General features: G+C 47.3%; 1 pseudogene; it reads right to left on the reverse strand.

Annotated features, from left to right (window-relative positions):
* Nucleotides 1–1107, reverse strand: part of LOC120390920 — a 36238-nt pseudogene extending 35131 nt beyond the window's left edge.
* Between the last annotated feature and the right edge of the window lie 12594 nt (nt 1108–13701).

The following is a 13701-nucleotide window of genomic DNA, read 5'->3' on the forward strand; positions in this document are numbered from 1 at the left end:
GTGTTTCCTGTGTCTCTGAAAGCTCAGCTCTAAATCCAGCCACCTGTCACCTTTCCCCTTTGTTCTCTTGCTCAGGGCATTTGGTTTCCTGCCCTGCAACAGGCCGGGAAATCTATTTCCTCTCAGATGTTGGTCGCTAGGAGTGAATGTCCCGGCCACTGGGGTTTCCATTGTCTCTTCCAGACCCTCCATTCACATGTGTAGATTTTCTTTACTTACTTTGTTAATAACTCTGGTCTCCAACCAAACTGTGGAGTCAAATAGCACATCACGTCCCTTTACGCTCAATGCACAGAAATGCAAAGGCCAAAGGGAAACTGAAGCATGCACAGGAATCATAAATCTTTACCAAAATTCACACAATTGCCACACAGGGCTTTCCCTCTTTGCCTTTGTGAATTTGAGTTCTCCCATCTGTTCCTCGTGGGTCAGCAAGCCCAATGCTAGCAAGAAAGCAAACACATGCCCTAGAGAGGGGCAACATTCACAGTAAGTTTGCAGGAGAGCATGTATCTTGCTAATCTCTTTAGCCAACGGTTGGTGCTGCAGCTGCTCTCTGCCCACCTGTGAAGCCGAACAGGTAACAGAATGTCCATCTACACCGCGCAGCAGACTGCAGCAGCAAGGCTCAGAACCCAACTCGACACACTCGGGCTCATGCGACTGTGCTAAAAGTAGCTGCATACACAGAGCTTCTAAGTTGTGGCTTGGATGGGAGGTCAGGGTCTAGGGAGGGGGATGGGCCTCAGCTAGTCCAAACCACGACTTAAAAGTGCTGTCTACACACCTATTTTTATCACTGTAGCACAACCCTGAGTCTGTCAAGGCAGGATTAGAGGGTCCCTGCCACAGGCTGTATAGGCCAGGGAACCTCTGAAGGGCCTGAGGACAGAACCCTTCTAGCTTCCCCTCCCTGGCATCTCCAGTAAGTTGCCAGCTGGCTACTCCCAGCTATTCAGAGGACAGCGGCTTGCCTGCCACACTCTCCCGTACATCATGGCTCTGCCATCACTAACTCGGTTCTACTTACTTGGAGGAAATGCGAAGCCTCGGTGTCCCATGGCTGCTCAGAAGACAAGCTCTGGGATTCTGACCCTTGCAGCTTCCTTATTAACTAGAAACAAGATCAAAAGCAAAACTGACACACACTCAGTCACAGCATCTTTCTATTTAGTCCCCTTGTCTCTGGAAACAGAGTCTTTGGGCCAAGTTCACCTCGCTGGAGTCAGTAACTGATCCCACTAAGGGGATGGGCCCTTTATTATGTATCTTCCTCAACCCCTGCAGTGTGCTGGGTGCCCTCACAGGGCAACAGGGAATCAGACAGTCCCTACGCTGCAGTTTACACCCTCATGGGAGATCTGACACATCAGGTGAGAGCTGTATACAATTGGTGCTGAAATAAGCTGAGCAAACAAGGGCTACAAAACTAAGATCTGATGGTTTCTTATCTGTAACACGTGTCCACTTCCTGCCCAGCTCCAGGAGCTGCCACCTGATGTTCCAAGACTACCTCTGCTCCTGTTTTCCCTGCCAGCTCAGGACCTCAGCACCCTGGCTTGCTGAGCCAGACTCTCCCGTCTGCTCCAACAAAGACCCAGGGTCTGAACTACTTGCCCCAAAGCTGCAGGTTTACCTGAAAACAGCTCACAGAAGTGTGCTTATCTTTAGCACTCAGATGCCCAACTCCCAATGGGGTCTAAACCCAAATAAATCCATTTTACCCTGTATAAAGCTTATGCTCATAAATTGTCCGTCCTCTATAACACTGATAGAGAGATATGCACAGCTGTTTGCTCCCCCAGGCATTAATACACACTCTGGGTTAATTAATAAGTAAAAAGTGGTTTTATTAAATACAGAAAGTAGGACTTAAGTGGTTCCAAGTAGTAACAGGCAGAACAAAGTAAGTCACCAAGCAAAATAAAATAAAATGTGCAAATATATGTCTAATCAAACCGAAATCAGATAATCTCACCCTCAGAGATGCTTCAGTAAGTTTTTTCCTCAGACTGACACCTTCCAGGCCTGGGCACAATTCTTTCCCCGGTACAGCTCTTGTTCCAGCTCAGGCAGTAGCTAGGGGATTCTTCCTGATGGCTCCTCTCCTCCCTTTGTTCTCTTCCACTCATTAATATATCTTTTGCATAAGGCGGGAATCCTTTGTCCCTCTCCAGGTTCCCACCCCCTCCTTCTCAATGGAAAGACACCTGGTTAAAGATGGATTCCAGTTCAGGTGACAGGATCACATGTCACTGCAAGACTTCATTTCCCATTTGCCAGCACACACGTATACAGGAAGACTTACAGGTAAAACAGAGCCATATGCAAACAATGGTCCTGGTTAATGGTTCCAAGATTCCAAACCACCAGTAATGGCCCACACTTTGCATAATTACAATAAGCCCCCAGAGTTATATTTCATATTTCTAGTTTCAGATACAGGAGTGGTACATTTATACAAATAGGATGATCACACTCAGTAGATTATAAGCTTTGTAATGAAACCTTACAAGAGACCTTTTGCATGAAGCATAGTCCAGTTACATTATATTCACTCATTACCATATTTTTATAAAACCATATAGACTGCACAACGTCACATAAGAATCTACTACTGCTGCGCACTAGAGAAGCATATCCTTTAGCTAAAGGGATACAAGGCTCAGGCTTTTAGTGCAGAAGATTCTAGGTACGATCCCTGCTGATGACCCACTTTGGATAAATCGCTAAATTCACTCTATACTGCAGCCCAACAGCCACCTCTCTCTCTCTCTCTCTCTTTCACTCTCTCTCTTTCTCACACACACACCCCTACCTCATCAGGAGTCTTATTTCAAATGTACAAAATAGGAAATGACTGCCTAGAAAGGATGAATGACTGCTTTGTCTACCGAAAAGGATCTGGTGGTTAGAATGGATCACAAACAAAAAACTAAATCAACAATGTACTACTGTTGCAAAAAAAAGAAAAGCAAACATAATTCTGGGATTCTAGGAGTGTTGTAAGCAAGACATGAGAAATAATTCTTCCACTCTACTCAACCCTGATATGGCCTCAACTGGAGCAGGGTGTCCAATTCTGGGCACCACATTTCAGGAAAGATGTGAACAAACTGGAAAAAGTCCAGAAGAGGGCAACAAAAATGATGAAAGTTCTAGAAAACATGAACTGTGAGAAAAGATTGAAAAAGCTGGGGATGTCTAGTCTGGAGAAGACTGGGATAGGGTGGGGCTGGCGGGAATGGTGGGGCGACACACATGATAACAGTCTTCAAGTACATAAAGAGGAGGGTGATAAATTGTTCTTCTTAACTACTAAGGACAGGACAAGAAGCAATAGGCTTACATTGCAGCAAGGTAGATTTAAATTGGACATTAGGAAAAGCTTCCTAACTGTAAGGTTAGTTAAGCCCTGGAACTAATTACCTAGGGAGCTGTGGGATCTCCATCACTGGATGTTTTTAAGAAGAGGTTAGACAAACACCTGTCAGGTTGGCCTAGATAGTATTTAGTCCTACCTTAGTTCAGGGGACTGGACTAGAAGACCACTCGAAGTCCCTTCAAGTCCTACATTTCTATGATTCATCACTTCTGACTTCAGAGGCTTCTAGGGCTATGAAGGCAGTGTGTCGTTCTGTACCGCAGGGGAACACTCTGCACCCCCATGTTCATCCTTATAAAATGATTGTGTGGTATCCAATGCATATTTTGTCATGTTGATTGTCTTCGGAAGGCTCATGATGCACTGAGCATTGTTGTTATAGTGATGTTACAGTAATTGTTGTTACAGTAATGTTATAGTAATTTTATAGGCTGTAATTTAATGTATATAGTCATGAGGCTGAAAATGTGTCCTCATGGCTTAAAAGAAGCCCAGGCAAAACTCTCCAAGAGCAGAGGGGCAGTTCACACCTCATCAGGGCATGTATGGGACAAACCCAGCCCAGCCTCACAGGAACAAACGACACTGGCCTAGGCAGCAACAAAGAGAGTCACCCCCCTTCCTTTGGCCAGTTTGGGACTGTGATGAGGTAATGCTCACCTGACTCTGAAGTGGGGGTCAAAGCCAAGAGGGAAGAAAGAACATGATAAAAGGGAGAGACGTTTGCCAGGCTCTTCCTCTCTCTTCCACCTCCATCAACACACATCACCACCAAGCGTCTGAAGCACTGAACAAAGGGGAGAGCCTGGCTGAAGAGCAACCAGCCAGCCTGTGGTGAGGAGCATCTAAGTTTGTAAGGGCATTGAAAGTGCTAAGATCAGCTTAGAATGTGTTTTGCTTTTATTGCATTTGACCAACTCCAAATTGTTTTGCTTTGACTTATAATGTCTTAAAATCTATCTTTGTAGTTAATAAATCTGTTTGTTTATTTTACCTGAAGCAGTGTGTTTGGTTTGAAGCATGTCAGATTCTCCTTGGAATAACCAGCCTGGTACATATCAATTTCTTTGTTACACTGACAAACTTATATAAGCTTGCAGCGTCCAGTGAGCATAACTGGACACTGCAAGATGGAGGTTCCTAGGGTTGTGTCAGGGACCGGAGATACTGGCTAGTGTGATTCAGTTGCACAATCCAAGGAGCAGCTTAGATGCCAGAGGCTGTGCGTGAACAGCCCAGGAGTGGGGGTTCTCACAGCAGAGCAGGGTGAGGCTGGCTCCCAGAGTCGAGGATTGGAGTGACCTAGCAGACCAGTCTTGATAACACCGGAGAAACATCACAGTGGTGCAGTGAGCAGCGTTGTATGTACAGCTTGTTACTACAAGCGAAGTTCACACTTTAAGCACTGATATTTGTGATTTTAACTGAGTCTTAAATGAAGTTGCTAAAAACAATCAGGAGGAGGTGACAGCTTTGTTATTTTCTGTTTATTTCGGGTGAGGAAATAAGCACAAGCAAGCAGAAAAACGATACCAGTGAGGCAGCTACGAAACTAGAGCTAGCAAGACTGGAAGCAGCAGAGAAGACAAAGGACCGCAAGTTTCAAATGTGGCAGGCAGAAATGAGGCTCAAAGAAGCAGCTGCGGCCAGGGAAACTATGGAGGCAGAGGCTGCCAGGGAGGCAGCCAGAGAGGAGGCTGCACACAAAAGGGCCATGATAGAAAAAGAGAAAGAGCAGGAAGAAAGAGAAAAAGAGAGAGAGAGAGAGAGCACAAAACCACCAACTGAACCTGTTAGAGAAGCAGAACCAGAACTCTCTGACCCCAACAACTCTCATCACTCCAAAAATCCACAAATGGGAACACTTATGTCCTGCATAAAGTGAAGAGGATGATATTGCTGAATATCTCACCACCTTCTAAAGGCTGTGTGTAATACATGAAATACCTGATGATAAGAGAGTTCCTACCCTGATTACAAAATTAACTGGTAAAGCTCAAAATATATTAAACGGAATGCCTGTTGAAGATGCTTTAGACTATTGTAAATTTAAAGATACTGTTTTGCGAAATTTTCAGATTACTCCTGAAACATATAGAGTTACATTTTAGGAATCTTAAGAGGGCTATTGGTATGAGTAATGGGGAATATGTAAACAAAATGAAAGATTTGTTGGGGAAATGAGTGAGGGGTAAAGAGGTGGCAAGTTTTGAAGGAATGCTTGATCTTGTTGCTCAAGAGTACTTTCTAAGCATATGTAAGGCTGATGTAAAGCAGAGTGTATGGGACAAAGATATAAAGTCTGTGGATGAGATGGCTTTTTTAGCTGATGCCTTTGAACAGACTCAAGCATCTATTGAGGGAAGGCCATAGAAAGAAGGGTTTAAAACTGGGGAGGATTGCATTTTGCCCCTGGGAAGAAAGAAGGGGTTTGGGAGCCTAAACATGAGTTATAGAATCTGGTTCTATGTTATCTCAGCCTGCTTGCAAATTTTCCCCAGATGGATTGCAATTCCCTTTAATAAAAACAATGAGGAGTCCTTGTGTCACTTTAGGGGCTAATGAATTTAGTTGGGCATAAGCTTTCGTGAGCTATAACCCACTTCATCAGATGTATCTGATGCATCTGATGAGTGGGTTATAGCCCACGAAATCTTATGCCCAAATAAATTTGTTAGTCTGTAAAGTTCCACAAGGACTCTTCCTTGTTTTTGCTGATACAGACTAACACAGCTACCCCTCTGAAATCAATTCTCTTGAATATATTCATCGTTCAACATTATCCATGGAATAATTTTGCTCAATGTTCAGTTCTCAAGCTGTTTTAATTGGTTGCTTAAATCACCTAGTTTTATTTTGAACTCTTAAATTCTGGTGCCTAAGTCCCTTACAGTTACTATTTTGATACTCACTTCCCACTAAAGCTGTGCAGGGTCGGGGAGATGCAACAACAAAATTGTTGAAAAATTTTCTGTACTTATTCAATGAAATTTTAAAATATAAAAAATTTCAGCCAGCTACATAGTTGCTCAGAAACTATAAAAACTTTGACATTTTTCCTCCCTACATTCCCCCTCCCCCATTTGTTGAGATTCAAAATGTTCTTGATTCTTCCCCAACTCCCTTTTTTTTGGTTAAATGCATTTCAATGCATTTGTGATAAATGAACGGGGGTAGCTCTCTTTTATGGACACCCAGCCATCCAGTTAGCTATAAAGTCCCTTTTGGTGGCTGTTCTGCTCGCTTTCCCTGTCAAGGGTTAACAAAGTCCCCCAGGTGAAGGAAAGGGAGTGGGCACCTGACCAAAAGAGCCAATGGGAAGGCTAGAACCTTTTAAAATGGGGGAAAACTTCCCCTTTGTGTCTCTGTTGTTGCTCTCCCGGAAAGAGAGGAACAGGGAGCAGTTATACTGAGACGCTTTAAGTCAGGTATGATCATAAATCATCAGATCATACCTAGAACTACTTATTTGAAACTCCCAAATGCATAAGTAGATTAGGAATGTTTAGAAAGATGCAGTTCAGGTTATTTCTGTTTATTTCTTATGGCTAATGGACCCTTCTATGCTAACCCCAGATGTTTTTGTTTGCTTGTAACCTTTAAGCTGAACCTCCAAGAAAGCTAGTTTGGGTGCTTAATTTTTGGAATCTAGCAAAAGCCTAAGTTCCAGATGTATTTTTATTTTTTTGTTGTTGTTTTTAATAATTTACCCTTTTTTAAGAACAGGATTGGATTTTTGGTGTCCCAAGAGGTTTGTGCATATGTTGTTTAATTCGCTGGTGGCAACAGTTAATTTCCTTTGTTTTCTTTCTCAGCTCTTCCTGGAGGGGGGAGAGGGTGAAAGGGCTTGAGGGTATCTCACAGGAAGGAATTCCCAAGTGTGTCTTCCTGGATTCCAAAAGGTGTTTTGCATTTGGGTGCTGGAAGTGTTTACCAAGCCAAGGTCAGAGAGAAGCTGTAACCTTGGGAGTTTAATACAAGCCTGGAGTGGCCAGTATTAATTTTGTAAATCCTAGTGGGCTCCCAAGTTCTGCACGCGAAGTGCCAAAGTGTGGAATTAGCCTTGACAGCATTTTTGTCAAAACTTTGAAAAAAGTCAACCAGCTCTATTGTCTGCTGATGTTCAAAATTGTCACCTTCAAGTCTGTCACTGAGTGGTTAGAGAGGTTGAAGTGTTCTCCTACTGGTTTTTTAATGTTATGATTCCTGATGTCAGATTTGTGTCCATTTATTCTTTTGCGTAGAGACTGTCCAGTTTGGCCAATGTACATGGCAGAGGGGCATTGCTGGCATATGATGGCATATATCATGTTGGTAGATGTGCAGGTGAATGAGCTCCTGATGGCATGGCTGATGTGATTAGGTCCTATGATGAATAGGTATGTGGACAGAGTTGGCATCGGGCTTTATTGCAAGGATGGGTTCCTGGGTTAGTATTTATGTTGTATGGTGTACGGTTGCTGGTGAGTATTGGCCAAACTGGACAGTCTCTATGCAAAAGAATAAATGGACACAAATCTGACATCAGGAATCATAACATTCCAAAAGCAGTGGGAGAACACTTCAACCTTTCTAACCACTCAGTGACAGACTTGAAGGCGGCAATTGTGCAACAAAAAAAGTCAAAAACAGACTGCAAAGAGAGACTGCTGAACTCGAATTAATATGCAAATTAGATACAATTAACTTAGGTTTAAACAGAGACTGGGAACGGTTGGGTCATTACACTAGTTGAATCTATTTCCCTATGTTAAGTTCTCCTCACACCTTCTATGGGTCATCTCAATTATCACTTCAAAGATTTTTTTTCTCCTGTTGATGATAGCTCATCTCAATTGATTGGACTCTTTCAGTTGGTATGCATACTTCCACCTTTTCATGTTCTCTGTATGTATAAATATCTCCTGTCTGTGTGCTCCATTCTATGCATCCGATGAAGTGAGCTGTAGCCCACGAAAGCTTATGCTGAAATAAATTTGTTAGTCTCTAAGGGTACGTCTACACTACAAGACTATTTCGAATTAACTTAATTCGAATTTGTGGAATCGACCTTATGAAGTCGAATTTGTGTATCCACACTAAGGACACTAATTCGACTTTGTGAGTCCACACTAACGGGGCCAGCGTCGACTTTGGAAGCGTTGCACTGTGGGAAGCTATCCCACAGTTCCCGCAGTCCCCGCTGCCCATTGGAATGCTGGGTAGAGCCCCCAATGCCTGCTGGGGAAAAAAATTTGTCTAGGGTGGTTTTGGGTAACTGTCGTCATTGAACCGTCAATCACGCCCTCCCTCCCTGAAAGCGCCGGCGGGAAATCTGTTCGCGCCCTTCTCTGGTCGGTTACAGCGCAGACGCCACAGCACTGCGAGCATGGAGCCCGCTGCGATCATCGCTGCACTTATGGCCGTTGTCAACTCCTCACACCATCCACCTCTTCCACAGTCTTCCACCTCTTCCACAGTCAGCTGCTGAGAAATCGGGCGAGGAGGCTCCGGCAGCGCGGTGAGGAGAGTGGCGCAGACCTCTCACAAAGCAGGGTACGCCGCGCAGTGGAGATCATGGTGGCAATGGGTCAAGTTCATGGTGTGGAACGGCGATTCTGGGCCCAGGAAACAAGCACGGACTGGTGGGACCGCATAGTGCTGCAGATCTGGGATGAATCACAGTGGCTGCGAAACTTCAGGATGCGTAAGGGCACTTTCCTTGAACTCTGTGACTTGCTGGCCCCTGCCCTGAAGCGCCAGGACACCCGGATGCGAACAGCCCTGACTGTGCAGAAGTGAGTGGCCATAGCCCTCTGGAAACTTGCAACACCAGACAGCTATCGGTCAGTAGCGAACCACTTTGGCGTCGGCAAATCTACCGTAGGGCTTGCTGTGATTCAAGTAGCCCACGCAATCGTTGAGCAACTGCTCTCAAAGGTAGTGACTCTAGGAAATGTCGAGGTCGTCAGAGATGGCTTCGCCACGATGGGATTCCCAAACTGCGGTGGGGCTATAGATGGGACTCACATCCCTATCCTGGGACCAGCCCACCAGGCCAGCCACTACATTAACCGAAAGGGCTACTTTTCTATGGTGCTGCAAGCACTGGTGGACCATAGGGGACGTTTTACCAACATCTACGTCGGGTGGCCGGGCAAGGTTCATGACGTGCGTGTGTTCAGGAACTCTGGTCTGTTTAGACGCCTCCAGGCAGGTAGTTTCTTCCCGGACTACAAAATAACGGTTGGGGATGTGCAGATGCCTACAGTGATCCTCGGGGACCCAGCCTACCCACTAATGCCCTGGCTCATGAAGCCCTATACAGGTGCCTTGGACAGTGAGAAGGAACTCTTCAACTACCGGCTGAGCAAGTGCAGAATGGTGGTGGAGTGTGCTTTCGGACGTCTCAAGGGGAGATGGCGGAGCTTACTGACTCGCTCGGACCTCAGCGAAAAAAATATCCCCGTTGTTATTGCAGCTTGCTGTGTGCTCCACAATCTCTGTGAGAGCAAGGGGGAGACCTTTATGGTGGGATGGGAGGTTGAGGCAAATCGCCTGGCTGCTGATTACGCTCAGCCAGACAGCCGTGCCGATAGAAGATCCCAGCGGGAAGCGCTGTGCATCCAGGAGGCTTTGAAAGCTAGGTTCCTCGGAGAGCAGGGTAACCTATGACTGTCCACTTGACTTACAGAGAAGCTGAACCTGAGCCTGTTTCAGTGACTGTTGACTTCGATCTGCGGTTACATACCCCATTCTCCAGGTTTCCCCCCTTCTAACACACGTTTTAAAATAAAGTTAATTGAACACTGATTATTAACAAAGTTTTCTTTAATTATGAATTCCTGTTCTAGGGTTGAAACATGGACGCAGACTGTGGTGGGTACGGTGTGCACTGATGTACAGACCGCTTCTACACTAGAGGAATGACAGGCTCCTGCTCCTACAGCGGTCTCTGGGGGGAGGATGGTTGCGGGTGGGTGTGCAGGAAGGGGTGGGTTTGCAGGAAGGGGTGAGGGGTGCCGTCTTTGGGACGGAGTTTGGATGCAGGCTCTGGGCTGGGGGTTGGGGCGTAGTAAGGGGTGAGGGGTGTGTGGGAAGGGTGAGTATGTGTCCGTGGATGAGGGCTCTTGCTGGGGCTCAGGGCATCGGAGAGGCTCGTGGCTAGGGTGGAAGGGCATGGTAAGGGCAGCCTGCCTTGCCATTTGTGGATGGCAGGCGCTAGGACCCTGGGGCAGCATACACCTCACAGACTGACCCTGGTGCCTAGTGACTGCAGTCTGTGTGTGTCCTGCTGTTGATCCTGCCCCCAAGTCTGTACCCTGGTAATGGAGGCTGTCCTATGCGATTAAAAAAACCCTCCCCCCCCTTCACACAAAGTCTTCTGACAAGAAAAACGGGACGGAAACAGTGAATAACAACAAACTACTTTTAATACTCAACTACACAGTGGGGGGATGAAACTTGGATTTGGGACTGGGTGATGCAGGAAGGGAAGCACTTCTCAAAGTTTATGGCATCAGAGCTGTGTGGTACATGAGCGCTCTGCTGAGGTGCTGTGCCAGTTTTCACGGCCCCTAGCGCCCCTCCTTCTTGTTATTTTGGGTGAGGGGGGGACAGGACTTTGTGGCGGGGGAGGGCGGTTGCAGATACAGTGCAGGGGGGCTCTCTCCTCCTGCCTGTGGTCCTGCAGAACATCTACAAGGCGCCGGAGCGTGTCCGTTTGCTCCCTCATTAGACCAAGCAGCGTTTGAGTCGCCTGCTGGTCTTCCTGCCGCCACCTGTCCTCCCGTTCGATGTGTGAGCGCTGGTGCTGACATAGGGTCTCCCTCCACTGTCTCTGCTCGGCCACCTCGGCTCTGGAGCAGGCCATCAGTTCCGAGAACATGTTGTCCCTAGTCTTTTTCTTTCGCCGCCTAATCTGCGCCAGCCTCTGTGAGGGGGATGGTGGGGCAGTTCGTGAAAGGGCCGCAGCTGTGTGATGGGAAAAAGGAAGTGATTTCCTTGAAAAGATACATGTTTGCGAACAGTGAACACAGTCTACTCAGTTTCTGTGAACAAGACCATACAGGGAACCTAGTCTCACGAGCTCTCAGGACAAGTTCGAGATTTCGGAAGACGCTTTCAGTGGCTGCGGTCTTGCACCGGAGATCGGACAAGCGGGGCGGTACAGCTGAATCTGTTTATCAGCCAGGCCTGGTAAGCCCTACACTATAGGCTGCTTAACAGTTAATGGGTAGCTGTGCCCTCCCGCAGAAGGCAATCTGGAAAGCATAAAGTCCGACCCTGTTCCAGCCCCTCGCGGCTGTGCCCGGGAAAGATCACTGTATGCTTTTCCTCTGCGGCCTCCAACACGTGCCTGTTGAACGAAGGTCTTTGCTATGCAAAGTAAAAGTCAAGCAGTCACAATAGTAACAGTACACTAATTGCCCTACTTAGATGCAGCAGTCGCCGAACGACATTACCCTGAGGCGGGTCACTCGGAGAGAGAGAGAGAGAGGATGCTGCGGGAATCCCTGCACAGACCAGGACCGTATGCAGCCATGCTGGTGGAGGCAATGGTTCCGCTTTACGTGAGGATGGCCTGGCGCGGAAGAGTGTGCTTCCACGGAGCACCAAATAAGGCACCTCTCCCCAGGAACCTCCTGCGGAGGCTTTTCGAGCACCTCTACGAGACCTATGTGGAAGTGACCGAAGAGGATTTCTATTCAATCCCTATATGTGTGGACCTTCTTTTTATATAGTTTTATATGGACAACTTTTTAGCTAGTTTTTATATAGTATATATTCCTGTTTTTTAAGAAATAAATGTTTCCATGTTTATAACACTTACCGACTGATCCTTCCCCTGATTCTGAGTCCGTGTTAACGGCCGGGGAGGGTTGGTAGGGGATCTCTGTGAGGGTGATGAAGAGATCCTGGCTGTCGGGGAAAGCGGTATTGTAAGCGCTGTCGCCTGCATCGTCCTCCACAAACCCTTCTTCATCTTCCCCATCGGCGAACATCGCCGAGGAACTGCCCCTCGACACTATCCCATCCTCAGAGTCCACGGTCACTGGTGGGGCAGTGGTGGCAGACCCACCTAGAATAGCATGCAGTGCCTCGTAGAAGCGGCATGTCTGGGGCTGGGCTCCGGAGCGTCCGTTTGCCGCTCTGACTTTTTGGTAGCCTTGTCTCAGGTCCTTGATTTTCACGCGGCACTGCGTTGTATCCCGGCTGTATCCTCTGAGTGCCATGGCTTTGGAGACCTTCTCGTAGGTCTTTGCATTCCGTTTGTTGGAGCGCAGCTCCGAAAGCACAGACTCATCGCCCCACACAGCGATCAGATCCAGGACTTCCCGGTCTGTCCATGCTGGGGACCTCTTTCTATTCTGGGATTGCATGGACTCCTCTGCTGGAGAGCTCTGCATCGTTGCAGGTGCTGCTGAGCTCGCCCCGATGTCCAACCAGGAATTGAGATTCAAACTGGCCAGACAGGAAAAGGAATTCAAATTTTCCCGGGTCGTTTCCTGTGTGGCTGGTCAGAGAATCCAAGCTTGGACTGCTGTCCAGAGCGTCAACAGAGTGGTGCACTGTGGGATAGCTCCCGGAGCTACTAAGTTCGATTTGCATCCACACCTAGCCTAATTCGAGATAGCCATGTCGAATTTAGCGCTACTCCCCTCATTGGGGTGGAGTACCGAATTCGAACTAAAGGGCCCTCTAGGTCGAATTAAACGGCTTCCTGGTGTGGACGGTTGAGCGGTTACTTCGAATTAACGCTGCTAAATTCGATTTAAAGTCCTAGTGTAGACCAGGCCTAAGATGCCACAAGTACTCCTGTTCTTTTTGCGGATATAGACTAACACGGCTGCTACTCTGACACTGCTATTGTTACTCAAGCTAGCTTTCATCTCCTCAGTGCAGTGTAGACATTCCCTGAATGTCACAGGGCCCATATTCAGCAGTAGCAGGACCTGGGTGTGTTTCTAGCTATGTTAACTTCAAGATTTAGCTAGATCAAAGCTACAAAGTCTAGCTAGATCAGCGGTTCTCAAACTGTGGGTCGGGACCCCAAAGTGGGTTGCGACCCCATTTTAATGGGGTCACCAGGGCTGGCATTAGAGTTGCTGCCATCTGGGGCCCGCAGGTAAACCCCGAGCCACACTGCCTGGGGCCCACAGGCAAAGCCCTGGGTGGCAGAGCTCAAGTTATGGGCCCTCTGCCCAGGGCTGAAGCCCTTGGGCTTCGGCCCCTGCACCCAGGGCAGTGGGGCTCAGGTTGGCTCAGGCTTGGGTCCCTGTTCCTGGGATCATGTAGTAATTTTTGTTGTCTGAAAGGGGTCACAGATAGACCAC

This window comes from Mauremys reevesii, linkage group 25, assembly GCF_016161935.1.
Source record: "Mauremys reevesii isolate NIE-2019 linkage group 25, ASM1616193v1, whole genome shotgun sequence".
Classification (NCBI taxonomy): Eukaryota; Metazoa; Chordata; order Testudines; family Geoemydidae; genus Mauremys; species Mauremys reevesii.